We start from the raw sequence: 14,389 nt of genomic DNA, 5'->3' as shown, positions 1-14,389 counted from the left end.
TTTCAGCTCACTGCAGGTGTATCCCTGGGTGCCCCTCACGCTGGGCCAGATCAGTGGGTGTGGTCAGAGTCCCTTACTCAACTTGGAAGGCAGTGCCTAGGCCCAGTCACTCCCAGTGGTATAGGTTCCCCCCTAGGCCCTACCGCCTAAGACTCCTGCGTGGGTTCCCCCAGGTCAGTGATGCCCCAACTGGCTAAAAGACTTCCCTCCTTTCCTTAAATAATCCCAGGGAAGGTGACCACTCTCTAAGGTGACAAAAGAAGACCCCTCCCCTATTCCGGAAGGTTCCAGGAGCTTCCCTAGTCTAGCTATGGGCAGAGAAGGCCGGCTGGTGTTGCAACAGTATCTTAAGGTCCCAGCCAGCTCCTGGCTACTAGGGTGCTACTAAAAAGACCACTCCGCAGTTGCAGGGGCCTGTGACAGCCATGTTGGTAGGAGTGAGCACCTGCACCTTAGCACTGATTAGCAATGGTAAGGAGCCCGGAGACCTAGGTCCAACGAAAAAGAAGGTGGAAAAAACAAGGCAAGGGCAAAAAAAACGGGGAAAGACCACCCTAGGGCTGACAGGTCTAACACAAAGGATGTTGCCCCACCAAGACTCGAAACCGGTTTGAAGAATAGGGTCTGTGTGTGTGCCGGGGCTTGGAGGAAGGGGCTGCCGCATTGTTTATTGTGAAAGCAGACGCTGCTTCATTCATGGCTAAAATACCATTTTTGCTCTCTACTTTTTGTTTGCCCCTAGCTTGAATTTAGCGGAAATGTAAATTGATTGATGGCTGCGCAAACTCTCTACTTGCTCTCCATTGCATCTGAATGGGTTGCTGTTACCCACACAGGAATCACCGGACTCGATTTCACTTTAGGAACAGCTTTCATTGGAGAGCTGACTCGCTTTCCTGCCCCTCCCAACCATGGCACAGGGAGAGCGTGTATCAATGCAGCACAAGACACTGCTGCACCACACTCACATTACCCAAAAAGATAAAGATATACTGTGTAGGGGCCCGCCAGGACAAACCAGCCACCATGGTTATTCCAGTGAAATAACCTTGTTATTGCATGCCACTGACGGGATGTGACTGCATGGTTCCGGTTATTACAGTTGCAGATTTAACATTTTCCCATTTCTGTGCTAATCGTAATCAGGACCCAGTACGTTAGCCGAGTTGTTCAGATTTACTCCATAATACATGCGTTATGTAACCTCTGAAGGATGCCTTTTGCAGATTTTACACCCGTGCACCACATTCACTTGTGTCCTCATTGTATGCAATGTCACCGTTTAACTCCTGAAGCCAGGAGAATGACTTTCTCTCGCGGTATTCTAGTACAACTACTGGGGGCTTTCTCTTTGTTCTTGCATTGCTGCTCATGATTTATTAGTTGGCAGGCCCCTTGTTTCTTTGTCTGATTTCAGAGTACATTTCTTGTTTCTAATCCGAGCCTCAGATTAACACATGCCATCCATTTGTCCTCTTCGAATGTTGCAGAATCCTGACTGGTTGGTCCTAGTTTCATTTAACATCTTGCTTCTCATCCTAAAGCTGTCGTTATACTTTGTGCCAGCTGACTTCATTTTTTGGTGGCCCTTGTGACTGACATCGGCTGTGTCACAAACTTGGCCCCGTGTTCCTTTTATTACACACTCACCAGTTACTACGGACCAGGAGCTCTTCCGATCTTTAAACATTAACACTATTAACACCAGGGCTCGAATCGGGGTACCGCGCGGGTGGACGGCGTCCCCCCACTTAGATTACCGGGAGCTCGATAACTGGAGAAAATGGAGCCACACATTCACTCTTTGGCCTCTCTGGGGAGAGATCTCGTCCCAGAGATGCCAAAGAGTGAATGTGTGGCTCCATTTGCTAAGGGGTGAGCGAGGTGAGGCAATGAGTCTGAAGGTGGAAGCCACCTTTCGTGACATCACTTCCTGTTGTGACGTCAGCATCCCCCCACTTCTTTTATTAGGACTTGTGCCCTGATTAACACATCGGTTTGCCTCATTCATGGTCTCGGTCATGCTCGTCATCTCTGGTGTTTACTGAGTATGCTAGCTTTTCTGTAACTGATGTTAATTGTAAAAAGAAAAAGCATTTGCAATGCAACAGGTCTCGCATTTGAATCTATGTCGAAATCCCCGCAGGGAATCACAAGGCGGTCGTTACAACGACCGCGTTGTGATTCCGCATACCATTACTCCGCAAGTTGGAACAACGACTTGCAGAGGGGGGGCGCTGGATGTTGGAATAGTATAATTTACTATTGCAACTCCAGTCTGTGCAGACACTAGGGAAGGTGTTGGATTTGAAATCCAACCCCCCCCCCCTCCGCAACTCGTTGTTCCAACTTGCGGAGTAAGGTATGCAGAATTACAACGCAGTCGTTATAACAACCGCGTTGTGATTCCCGGTGGGGAAAAAGTTTCGGGGTAAACGTTGTTTACCCTCGCATTACGTGAGTTTGTGGGATGACCGATGACATCACCACAGGGGACCCTCATAAGAGGGCGGCCCCTTTTGTGCCACATGAAGGCACACTGGGCAGCCTAGTGTTCAGAGACCCCTTGGGCGTCCAGCTCGTCACTTCCGGCCGTGGTGGGGAACGGGGAGAGGTATAAATACCTCCCCCGCCCACCTGGCGGCCTCTTTGTCCCTTCACCCTGACGCCGTTTCCCTCCCTACTGCTTACGTGGCGTAATCAGGGTGCGGGGGAAGGATGTTCTAATCTTTTTTATTTGAGTTGCAGGAGGAATTACAGGGCGATCCAGAGGCGGAAAGGTACTCAGGGGTACCCTCTTCAAGAGGACAAAGGCTGCTGAGGCCGAATATCCCCAGGAAGTCTTTGCGGTGGACCCTGAGGTGCGACGGCGTCCCGTCTGTCCTACCGGCGGTTGGAAACCTGTACAACTGGGGGTCGCTTGAACGCTCCACCCCTCCTAGGGGGGGGTGAGTAAGGGGGTGCACCGACGGTTCACCGGAAGTGGGAGGGGCTATCTCCTCACCACAACTGCTAAGCACCAATTGGCTAAGGCCATTATGCAAGTTTGCCCATCAGGAGGTAGGCCGCGAGGGGCGGCTTGCCTTTGGATCGCCTGCAAGATAACCCACCATGTAGGCATATTTGGTATGCTAATAAACCTGCAGCAATTTTCTCCACCAAAAGTTGTCTTGTCTGCTTATTTATGCTTCCTGTACATTGCTGCAAGAGCTATTGGCATTGTAAATGACAATGCCTTTTATTTATATAATATATAATATCCACATTTGTAAAGCGCACAATCACCCGTTAGGGTCTCTAGGCGCTGGGGGCCGTCGGGAAGATTAAGCAAGCTATTGCCCAGAGTCACATGGTGCTGGGCTAATCTGCCGCCGGTGCCGGGGATAGAACCGTGATCCCCAGATTCCGGAGTCAGTCGCCCTGTCCGCGGCGCCACACCTCTGTTTTTGTTTTTGAAACATAAATAAAACGCATTGTCATTTACAATGTCAATAGCTTAAACTGGCGTAAATACGAGACCTATTGCATTGTAAATGCTTGTTTTCTCTGTTATGCCCGTTCTTCCTCTCACAACACCTTCTGTTTTAGGGGCACTGTAAAAAAAAGTACAATGGAGACAAAGTAACTGAGTTTTTGTTGTGTTTAAAGAGGGGACGCATCAAGCTGCTCTCTGTCTTCAGCCAATTCCGGTTAAACTGAGGCTGTTGTGAGATGAAGAAAGGGCATAAAAGATATACAGAAACATAACAACAGGGGGGAGAGAGAGAAAAGTGGATCCAGTCTCCCTAGGCATCATGAATAAACAGAATAGAATCCACTTGGAGGGTGGCAGTGGTCCCTAATGTGATGGGGAGCACACAGTGTTGTTTAAATGCCCCTCACACACCAACAGGCCCCTTGGTGTCATGCTTCATCATCGGGGCCTTCGCAACCCTCTACGGGATGCGGCGTGCTGCAACAAACGACTACGTAGGAGCACTTGGTAGTGAACTATGTGAGGGTGTGTGTCTAATCAAGGGTGTGAGTGAGGTGAGGTGAAAAACGTGAATAAAAAATACCTGGCACACAGGAAACAAAAATGTATTCTATGCTTGGCTGGTATTAATAAAAGGTGCAGAATCTGGTTGAAAAAATACGTGCTAGGGTATATCAACCATTAACAGTGTCAACATGTTTCGGAGCACAAGGCTCCTTCTTCAGGACGAGGATATGCACTTTATCCTCACCTTACTCACATGAAATGTGAAAGTGTTCAGAAAAGTTAATAGTAAAAAAATCAATGTGTAATGTACCTATCAGTGTTTATATGAATAGGTATGTTCGTTGCGCCCAATTGGCGTTTGAAAAGATCTGTAAAAGAAAGACATAATAAATATACTAGTCAGATGTCCAGGAACATAGTAGACATGCTAGTCGGATGTCCAGGAACTGAGGAAAAAGAATTGCTTTCCAACTCCAATAAAGGTAAGTTACCGAACACAAATGAGGCTCAGGTACCTTGTGAAAAAAAGACACATAAAGAGGGACACATGGACCATAAACACATATACAAACATATATGTAATCTCCCAGGTATCAATGGAGGGAAACAAAGTAGACAATGGTGTAGGCTTACTTATGTTCAAAGACTCGGAAGGCCTCATAAGCCTATGCGTGGTATTGGGGGTATCTCTCTCCGTTGCCCAGTAAACAACCTAAAATATAGTAATACCTGTATTGTAGGTAGTGAAGTGGAGATTAAATAAACAAAACAAGGCTGCTGACACGTGAGGTGCATCCCTGGTCTAAGGTTTCCCTACTCACGGTAACCGCATGGATCAATCGCCTGCCTTCCCCTCAACGCTGCTCCGGTGAAGTGAGTCGCTGGTAGAGAGGCTCGCTTTTTATACTCCATGGTTTGGTAATTAATTAAGGCAAATTGGGTAATTGATAGCGGAAGGACGCCCAAATAAGGTAAAAGTAGCCAATAACGGTTCCGGTATACACGTGATCTCAGGGGGATTGTGCTCGATAGGATCGCGCTGGCTCGAGGGTAGTGCATTGTTGAATGCGCATGCGTGAATCATGCATAGGGCAGTGCGCATGCGTCAAGCGGAAGCTGCCTGCGCATGCGCGACAGAGTAGTGTTATGCTGCCTGCGCATGCGTGCAAGAGTAGTGTTATGCTGCCGAGCATAACGGACCGTTCTATCTCCTCTCATCTCCGGTTACGTTTACATCACTCTGTTTACCTCTACCGGCAGTCATAGATTTTGAGGTTCTAATTGGAAAAGCTAAGTAATGCTAGAATAAAGCCGGAACCATTCTCATTGGGAGTATGATGGTAGGAGTGGCCCAATAGAGATAGTGGGGTGGTCCAGATATATATCAATTGATGAGGATAGAGATCCATTATAAAAAAAACAATTTTGACAAAACTTATTAAGTGAGTTCAATGTACATAACTACTCATCATACAAATTAATCATGTGGGTAGGGATAGCCCCAAGCTATGTTATTTGTTCCTTGTTCACTCATCATACCATGCATACAGTATGCATAGGTTAACGTAATTGGCTCCAAGGAATTGAATCATTAAGCCCTGAGCTGTCGGTTCCCAGACGGAACACCCAACGTTGCTCCTTTTCCAACAGACCTGTCTCTGATGGCAGTTGTTCGATCACTGTCCATTGTAATTCATTGACACAGTGTTGGAGTTCAAGGAAGTGAGCTGACATTTTAGTAGTTGCTTTCTTGCATCTAATGTTGCTTTTATGCTCATTGATCCTGACTTTGACTTGTCTCGTGGTCATTCCCACATACTCCTTTTTGCAGGGACAAGTGATCAGATAGACCACATTCTTACTATTACAGTTTGTGAATGTACGTTGTTCCCAACTAGTCCCATTAGCGAAGGTAAGGGTCTGACTCTTTTTTGTAAGGTGACAACAGTTGCAGTTGCCACACGGATGGTGGCCTTTTACCCCCTGTATTCTTGTTAGCTCCACTTTGGGTGGCTTTGGTCTTGTATGGACAAGAATGTCTTTCAGATTCCTGCCACGTCTGTGGGCGAAAATTGGTTTTTCGAGGGATAGTGTGCCACTCGTGAGTATGCGCCAATGTCTAATAACCAGTTTCGTCACTTGGTTGGTGACCGGGCTGTAGGTGGTGACACAGACCGTTCTGCTCATCTGGTTATCATTTGTGGGTTTGTCTTCAAGGAGAGCGTCACGGTTGTTATTCCTAGCTCTCTTCATAGCTTTCTGGATAACAGGGTTGGGGTACTTTCTCTGTCTTAACTTCGTACACAGGTCATTGGCTTGACTTTTATATTTCACCAGGTCGCTGCAGTTCCGACGTAGGCGGAGGAACTTTCCATATGGGAGGTTCTCCCTCAGGTGACGTGGATGGAAGCTGTCAAACCTGAGAAGGCAGTTCCTGGCCGTCGGTTTAAAGTGGGTCTCTGTTTTGAGAAATCCTGCTTCATGATAGATATTAAGGTCCAAGAAAACCATAGAACTGTTTGACATTTGGTGGGTGAACTTGAGGAAAGTGTTCTGATTGTTAAGCCATTGCATAAACTCTATGATGGAACTCTCGTCCCCCTCCCAAATCACCAGGACATCGTCAATATAACGTCGCCATGTGTTTATCCTCGTTCTGTAGGGATTGCTGGGATGGAGGATTTTGGAGGACTCCAAGTGATGGACATAAAGTCCTGCCAGACTAGGAGCAAAGGTGCTCCCCATGCTGGTCCCATGGCTTTGCCAAAACAGAGTTCCCTCGTATTCAAAAAAGTTCTTTGTGAGAGCTAACGAGATGCACTCCATAACAACACCTCTTGGAGTTTGGTATTCCCAATGTGTGGAGTGGAGTACTTCTTCAATGATCAGAAGTGTCTCATCGTGTGGGAGGCTCGTATAAAGACTCTCCACATCCAGGCTCAGAAGCATTTGTGACTCAGGGTCAAAAGGGTGATCCTGCAGAAGTTGGAGCACCGCCTTCGTATCCCTTAGATATGTGTCTGTGGCCTGCACTAGGGGCCTCAAAAATGCATCGGCAAACTTGGACAGTGGTTCCAGAATGGATGAGATGCCAGACACAATCGGGCGTCCTGGCGGGTTCTCAAGGTTCTTATGCACTTTGGGAATGGTGTAAAAGTAAGGCGTACGAGGGTTTTTTTGAACCAGAAACTCAGATTCTCCCTGGCCCCTCACTGAGGTACAACACAAGGTACTGAATAAAGGCTTAGGGTATGTCCCAACCAACAAACCAGACATCTTTTTGCTGCACAAAGAAATGCAGGACTTTATAAGGTACCTGAGCCTCATTTGTGTTCGGTAACTTACCTTTATTGGAGTAGGAAAGCAATTCTTTTTCCTCAGTTCCTGGACATCCGACTAGCATGTCTACTATGTTCCTGGACATCCGACTAGTATATTTATTATGTCTTTCTTTTACAGATCTTTTCAAACGCCAATTGGGCGCAACGAACGATTTTTTTACTATTAACTTTTCTGAACACTTTCACATTTCATGTGAGTAAGGTGAGGATAAAGTGCATATCCTCGTCCTGAAGAAGGAGCCTTGTGCTCCGAAACATGTTGACACTATTAATGGTTGATATACGTATTTTTTCAACCAGATTCTGCACCTTTTATTAATACCAGCCAAGGATAGAATACATTTTTGTTTCCTGTGTGCCAGGTATTTTTTATTCACGTTTTTCACCTCACCTCACTCACACCCTTGATTAGACACACACCCTCACATAGTTCACTACCAAGTGCTCCTACGTAGTCGTTTGTTGCAGCACGCCGCATCCCGTAGAGGGTTGCGAAGGCCCCGATGATGAAGCATGACACCAAGGGGCCTGTTGGTGTGTGAGGGGCATTTAAACAACACTGTGTGCTCCCCATCACATTAGGGACCACTGCCACCCTCCAAGTGGATTCTATTCTGTTTATTCATAAAAGATATACAGCCTGATTCATCAATCTCCCGTTTTGCGAGCCCCTAATAGCGATTCATAACGAATCGCTATTAAGGACTTGCAAAACGGGATTCATGTAGGAATTGCTAAATAAATAGCGATTCCTACACATTCCTTATTTGCAAGTAGCAAATTGCTAATCGCAAATAAGGAATAACTCCCCATTCATTCCTATGGGCCAAAAGGCCCATAGGAATGAATGGGGAGTATTCCTTATTTGCGATTAGCAATTAGCTAATCGCAAATAAGATAGCGATTTAAAGGGTGCCAGGGGTGTCCAAAGGACATCCTGTAGCACCCCTTAAATGCAAATTGAAACAGGTGTTGCGCACACACATGTCCAAAGGACATGTGTGTGTGCAACATGCAACTTAGAAAAATGCTTTTAAAAGCATTTTTCTAAGTTTTTGCTATTTACCGAGAGGTCTGACCTCTCGGTAAATAGCGGCCCAAAATTGCATTTTCGCAATTTTAAAATGCTTCATGAATTGCATTTAAGGAATCTCAAATAGAGATTCCTTAAATTCAATTCTTCGCAAATGTGCGAATTCTTAAATAGCGAATTTTGCATTTGGGATGATGAATCCCAAATGCAAAAATTGCACTCGCAAAAGGCAAGATTCTGAGAATCTTGCCCTTTGCGAGTGCAATTTAGCTTGATGAATCAGGCGGATAGTTGGCACACTGCGCATTCATGCCGAGGTGCTGCTCGCCTGGCTCTTGCAAGGGGTGGCTTAGGCTGCGGAAGGAGGAATGAGGACGTGTTGCCGTCCGCCATTGTGTGAAAGTGAAAGCGTGCATTGCAGACTGAAAATAAACAAAACAAGCATTTGCAATGCAATATGTCTCTCTATTGCGAGATTTTGAGCTATTGGCATTGTAAATGAAAATGCATTTTATTTGTGTTTAAAAAAGACATTCTCATATACAATATCAAAAGGTCAAAGTTTCTATAATGCGATACCTATTGCATTGCTAATTCTTGTGGTTTACAAGCACCACATGCTGCGCCTTCACGTTAATAGAGGCCACGCCCCTTTCTTTAGTCGAGCTGTGTCTACAGTAATGTCCGCAACCACTATTAAAGTGAAAGCGCGGTATGGGGCTCCTTTTTTTTGTAAAAGCACCCTGTGAAAGCACGCATGGTGCACTGAATGTTGCAGGAAAGCATGTAGTGCCTGCAGTAGGAGAAACCATTAAAGAAAATAGTGCTTACTGACTAAATAAGACGTACCATGTAACAATCAAAGTTAAAAGTGCCAGACCTCTTGGGAGGTTACAAATGAAGACAAGGTGCTACTAAGAAGGGATCAACAAGCCTATTAACGAATCAGAAGCCAGCATTTACTAAGGACAATGACACAAGCCAATGGCAAATATGGGCGAAGAGTGGGCGGGGCTTCAAGTCCATACTCCAATACAGCCTGGCTCGTAGAGCAGCGGATGCACTGCCTAGGCTCGACCTAAAAAGGAGCTTACTCAGCCCCGACAGCTCTCACACAATTGCATTATTAGATACTCATGCAAAGATCTTCACCGGCATCCTACTGCAGCAATTGAAAAATTTGGTGGAGGAATCAGGCCGGCTCTCAGGCAATCAAAAAGTTTTCTGTCCTAACTCGAGCACAACAGACAATGTTATCGCCCTATTGCGCTAATATCAAAGCATACTCTGAAAAAACAACTCGACTACACATGCTTCATTAAGTTTTCAAAGGCCTTCGACCACAGGAATTGACAGGGATGAGGGTTTACAGGAATTTGATGTGGCAACAAGGAACATTCCAGCCAACCTCCTGCGAGCACTATTGTACTCCGAAACGTGGGCAAAGATTAGCCTGGAAACAAATAAGTATCGAGCTACAACAATACCAATACGCCTAAAACAAGACTGTATCCTTGCCCCAACACTATTTAATCTTTTAATTTCAGATCTGAGCATAGCTCTGGATGAGGCGCACTCATGCCCCCAAAATTGGGACAACAACCATTGACGTTACTTCAATATGCAGACGATATAGTCCCCCATTGGCCTGCAAAACTTGCTTAACACACTAGCTGTTTGCTGCGCAAAAAAACACAGGTGTAAAGTTAATTTAGATGAAACTACAATAGTCCTCTTAGGAAACGGCCGCAAAGAGAAAGGCAAATGGTACCTGGGAAGCAGCACAGCAGAAAGGAGTCCCAGCTATAAATACCTAGGGGTTTGACTACACAAGCACCACTCTCCCAAGCTTCATCTAAACTCATTAAAGCCTTGCCCCAAAAATGTACACAGTACATTTCTCGCGCCAACTTGGAAAACAACTCTGGCAGCAATCAAAGCAAAACTGATCCCAAGGCTGTCTTATGGATCAGCAGCCTTCCCCGGAAAGCTAAGCCTAAGCTCAGAGTAAAGTCTGCCCACTGCTATTCCATCTCCCACAATACACGTCACCTGCACAGATTTGGTTAGAATTTGGGATCAACAAGCAAGGTCAAGTACAGAAAGAAGTGGAGAAGTGTGGCTCACCGATTAGAGCGGCAGACCCTGAGGCAGAGGTCTGGCCCGGGACCAGGGTTCAATTACCAACGCGGCAGGGTCTTGGGCTCAATGTCCACGGACTTGATCATTCTCGCCTCGGTGCCTACTCTAATCATGGGTCCCACTCTGCAACTCTGCAACTCTGGGCAATAGCTTGCTTAATCTCCACAATAGGCCCCGAAAGCGCTATGATGCCTGGCTTCACCTTGGAGGTGCCCAGTAAGGGGGCATCTCACAGGGAAAGCCAGGAAGGGTTCCACAGCGGTATACAGCGCCAAGATACCTTTCAGGTGATAGTGCGCTTTACAAGTATACACACATTTACACACATTTACATCCCCCTCAAGTACCTGTCAACCCTATGATCAGGCTCTCTGAACACTCTCAAAACACTAATCTGACAAGAGATTCAGGATAACAGTGTAATGACCTGATGGGCCCAGGTGACAAGTGAGGCTTTATAAGCGCTGGCCTCACAACATCTGTGGGACACACACTTTCCACCTCACACTTTCAAACTCGCAGCGAACAAACAAACGAGGCTATTATCCTAGGCGCAAGACAAGGAACGCTGCCACAGCATAGACACTGGTGGTGGCTACCTATCAATACATACAAATCGCAAATACCACAGAGATCTATTTGAAACCATCAAAGGCTTGTACAAATCTAGATTTTTTTGCGTTAAGACTCAGCCTGTGACCAACATAGGATGCAATGCCTCCTTGGGCATTTTGTTACCGCTTTTGGCCGCCATAAGTGTGGCAGGGTATGCTCAGACGTGAGTCCCTTGCTCACTTTGCCACTGGATTCAAGCAAGCCGGCTGGAATGCCAGAAACCCGTCCTCGGAAGCTTGTTTCCGGTCCAGGGAAGGCATGGCTTGGCAGTTCGGGCTGGACTGTTCCCATGAGGCACAGGGTCAGACTGATTTGCATATAGCCATGTCTGAACTGGGGTTGCGGAGTGGGCTAAAGAACGGTGATGGATTAAACCCAGATCTTTTGACTGGGTGTGAGTGTTTGATTGATTCAGATGCTCCGTCCATCACCACCCCCTTTTGTACCGGTTTTGGGCCCCAGAGCCGACTTCACCGTCATGCAGGCTGTGTCAGGGGCCGGACGGATCTTTGCTGCACATATTATGCATATGGCCCATTTTGCAACAGGCGGGCAGAAAGCTTTTACGCAACCTCTTTAATGCTAATGGAGTTAGAACATGCTGCCAAACCTCGCTGTTCTGCTTGCAAGGCGGAGCCCACAAGTAATAACTTGCCTGGTAAAGTTTACTATCACTGTTGAAGCAACAATTTAAAGAGGTCGTACCATCAAATGGAGGGACTATGTCCTAAAGGCTTCTCATCTGCGCTTCCATGCACCAGCACTTTACTCTCGGTTTGTCTGTCTCAACTAAGGAGATTTGATGAAGAGTTTGTTAGTGATTAGCACGCAACTGCACCTTTTAACTGTTTTACTCTGGTGGAATGCGTCCCATTCTTCAGTTTTATCTGCTGTACCTCGGCTTTTTAGGTAGCATTAGGGACATTTACTGAAGAGCAGGGCTCTAAGTGGGATGAAAAAACTGAGGGGTCTCTCAAAAGAGCGTGGCCGATGTAATTAGGGCGTGGCTTAAAAACACCTAAGCTAAAAATCTGTGCTTAGCATAGTGTGCCATCCGACTGGTATTTTGCGGTTTCTAAATCATTACACAAATAAGAAGGGGAGAGAGGAACTGCTCTTTTTCCATCCTCCCTGTAATGCTCATACCTTAACCATAAAATGAGGAAAAGGAGGGACAGGAGGGTGGCCAAGATACCACCCTTCTCTTTAGAAAACCTGGGGTTTATTAAAAGACTGCACTCACCCACTAAATAGTGGCATGCTTCGTCATAGGGCTGCTACAACATCCCTGCAACGCCTGGGATGGAGCAAAGAGAGGGGAGGACATAGCAAGCCTAAAATGTATCGGGATCAATGCAGTAATTTGAAAAAACGAAAAGACAGTGATTGTGCGAGTGTTAAATTAACTCAGAGATACCTTTCCAATTGTTTTTATTCCTGTAGTCCCTGAATAGAATCAAAGGTAAAAAATCGGAGCTGGTCTAGGGGAGGTTAGGGCCCCTTCCTCTCCTATGCTTCTATGCTGCTTCTGTCATTGCATCCAGAAATATGATACATCAAGTAACATTATAACTACAACAAGCTAGGAATATTGGCTTTGTCAATGGTTGTTAGTTTCATAAAATAAATAAACAACAACTATGGCTTCATGTTATATAATATTGAAAATGCTTCAGTTCTGAAATGAAGAGACAGAAAAAACTAAAATGAGTCTCTTTGAAGTGACATCAAAGGCTTAAGCAGTGCTACTGCTACCAAGTAAAGATTTTTTTTCATCCTGAGGGTGAGGGTAAACATAGCCCGATAGGGACCAGTTTCAGCACATGCTTGGAAGAACTAGGGTGCTGAGCGCCGGCAGGACCCGGCCCACTGAAAGCCCCGCTGAAGAGTGCATGCACTCGCACTTTACCTTGCGTAGACTTGTATTAATTAGGACATTTACTGAAGTGCCCTCATGTTTTTACATGTCCTTGTTATTATTAACAGATTGTATACTGGTTAACATTGTGTTCTTACAACATGCAAAGGTTTTACTTAACCATAACGTGATTAATACGCTTCACATTTAAACTAAGCCTGTTGTGGAAGCTTTTGAAATGTGATGCCTTCATGCACGTATTAGGGTATCCACTATCGCTCCGCAAACTCATACAATAAAACTTAAGAACACAGCCTGGACCCAAGCAATGCCTGGAAGTAGAAAAAGAAACATGATTTCAGAACAAAAGTAGTTGTTTGAGGTTTTATGCCCTTTGTGGTGGTGGTGGTGGGGTGGGGGAGGGGGGGGGGGGGTGGGGGTTGTGCTCTCTTCACTGATTTTGCAACGGAGCCAACTATGTGGCAAATGCCATAATACACTCCCAGCCCATTTGGGACGTTATGCAGTACAGACAGTAAATATACAATTGCAATTTCTCCCCTTTTTCTATTGCACCAGTCCCTCCTAATGCTGCAGCAGCCATACGGTAGAGCTACACATACATCAGGCATTGCACTTTCATTAAGACAAGTTTCAGTTAGAAACAAGGCATCAGGCTCTTCCTCTGGTGAACATATCTAACTTGTATATGTCTAAAGAGCGGCCATTCATAAAAAAAAAACATAGAATTAACATTGGTTCAGAAGTAGCTTGTTAGGCTTCTCCAGATCATGCATGACATAGCTGCAATACTTGCAAGTAAGCCGTGAAACCACGGGGTTTATAGAGTAAAAACAAAGGTCGGTCCCTCTTACCCCAAGTTGCAGGAGTTCTGTTGTTCAGTAAGAAATGTGGTTACACAGTAAAGATCCTGGATTCCTGGACCCTGGCCCCGTCTGGCTCAGACAGGCTTGCATTCCTCACACCAGCATTGTGTAGTCGCTGCGCATCCGCGCCACAGCCTTCAAATGAACGACTGTAGCGCAACCCAAAATGCTGCCTTTAGCTGTCCCAATCAAAGTGACTGTGATGAGGTCTCCCTCTGATAATTGCTAACGCTGCGCTCTGACAGTTTAAAAGCACTGGGGTGTGCCGTTTTTACAAGAATGAGGCACACCCTCCACTAAATGTAGCCGCCTAGTATCAACCCAGGAACCCTTGCACAAGAGTGCAAGAGTGCCTGCGATGCAGGGGTTGGTTGTTCATCTGCATGAAGGGGCCCCTTCCTGCACATAAACTATCACTAATGGCGATTTTTTATTTCTGTGTGTGTTGCTGAATGCTGCACATATAGAAGTTGTAACTCGTCATTTTTAATGATTGTTTACGTGCAAGAAGGGACCCTTCCTGCACATAAA

The 14,389-nt window shown here is 45.9% G+C and overlaps 1 protein-coding gene across 2 annotated transcripts in view; it reads right to left on the bottom strand.

The window, feature by feature from the left end:
* The window catches only part of LOC144753969 (N-acetyllactosaminide alpha-1,3-galactosyltransferase-like), a 142,679-nt gene extending 128,610 nt beyond the window's left edge, over positions 1 to 14,069 (bottom strand). For both annotated transcript variants that reach the window (XM_078641491.1, XM_078641492.1), the window contains exon 1: positions 13,847 to 14,069. The gene's annotated coding sequence lies outside the window, so the exon portion shown is untranslated. The remainder of the gene's footprint in view (positions 1 to 13,846) is intronic.
* Positions 14,070 to 14,389: the final 320 nt, after the last annotated feature.

The sequence above is a fragment of the Lissotriton helveticus genome, chromosome 5_1 (genome assembly GCF_964261635.1).
Source record: "Lissotriton helveticus chromosome 5_1, aLisHel1.1, whole genome shotgun sequence".
NCBI classification, from domain to species: domain Eukaryota; kingdom Metazoa; phylum Chordata; class Amphibia; order Caudata; family Salamandridae; genus Lissotriton; species Lissotriton helveticus.
Note: the sequence above shows the minus strand (reverse complement) of the source record. Positions and strands in the feature narration are given on the sequence as shown.